Source organism: Atta colombica, unplaced genomic scaffold (genome assembly GCF_001594045.1).
Source record: "Atta colombica isolate Treedump-2 unplaced genomic scaffold, Acol1.0 scaffold123, whole genome shotgun sequence".
NCBI classification, from domain to species: Eukaryota; Metazoa; Arthropoda; class Insecta; order Hymenoptera; family Formicidae; genus Atta; species Atta colombica.
In genome coordinates this window covers 290,743-291,981 of record NW_017259210.1, presented here as the reverse complement: position 1 = coordinate 291,981, position 1,239 = coordinate 290,743, and positions in this window count along the sequence as shown.

Below are 1,239 nucleotides of genomic sequence, written 5' to 3'. Positions count from 1 at the left end.
TTGGTCCTATAATATTTAATATTTAATATTGTTTTCTTATTGCATGTTGTATCTAATATTTTTGCATTAAAAGAATGTATTTTTGTTTTCAGGATACTGGGTTTTTTTTGGCAGTTTTTCTTATCCTTGCAATGAATGTTGGTATTCTTTACAATTTCTGCCAAATAAAATATTTTCTATCATAATGCATTGTTTTTGTATAATTATTCCAAAATCTCTTATATTCTTTCTTTACATATTCTTTATTTCAGTACTGTATATAAATTATTTTATAGTAAATATATTAATAGTAATAGTAAATATATTTATTATTTTATGTAATTTTATAACTTCGATTATTGATTAACCAAAAAATTTTATGTAATTTCATAAAAATATCAAAATTGGGCACATACAGGACCCGTAAAAATCAGAATCTAATACTGCAGTGAGCTATACTCGAACGCGTTTGCGCTAAAAAGGTGGCTCACAGAGGCTCTCTAGGAAAACACAGCTACAAAAATTTCGGATTGACAAGCATGCAATTTTATCTCCAACGATATAAATAATTATATTTATATGTTGGAGAAAGAGAGAGAGAGAGAGAGAGAGAGAGAGAGAGAGAGAGAAATGAATACTTATATATTAATAAATTCTTATCGAACAATTATTTATTAATGATAAATTTCTTTTTATACATATGGAAATTCAATTTCGATAATCTTGTATTTAACATGTACAGACGAAAATTAATGCAGCCCAATAATTCTGATTGGTTGACTTTCTATTACTTTCCCGAGATTCTATTTTCCGAAAATCTGACTGTCATAGGACACAGCACCCTTAATATGGTTCTTTCTCTCTAAATCTGAATCCATGGATAATCACTAATTATTCAGTGGCACTTTGCATTGATAATCAGTGAAGTTCAATTAAAAAAGGAAAAATGTTTGAGCATTATATAACTAAAATACTGATATTTGCGTTAATTTCAATTTCTTCCAATTCTGTATTCATTGAATTTAAACATTAAAATAAGATTAATTAGATCACGCTATAAAGATTAGCTAAGTTAGGGATCTCACATTTAATTCACTGATTACTAGTGGCATACTTGGCATTGATATCAGTGATTATTCACTGATTCAGATTTAGAGAATTAATATGATTGATTCCTACACTTAGATCCAGCAAAAAGTTAAAGATAAAAATTAATCATATTGAAGAATCACTTAACTGATTAGAGTTTTCTCTACTGAA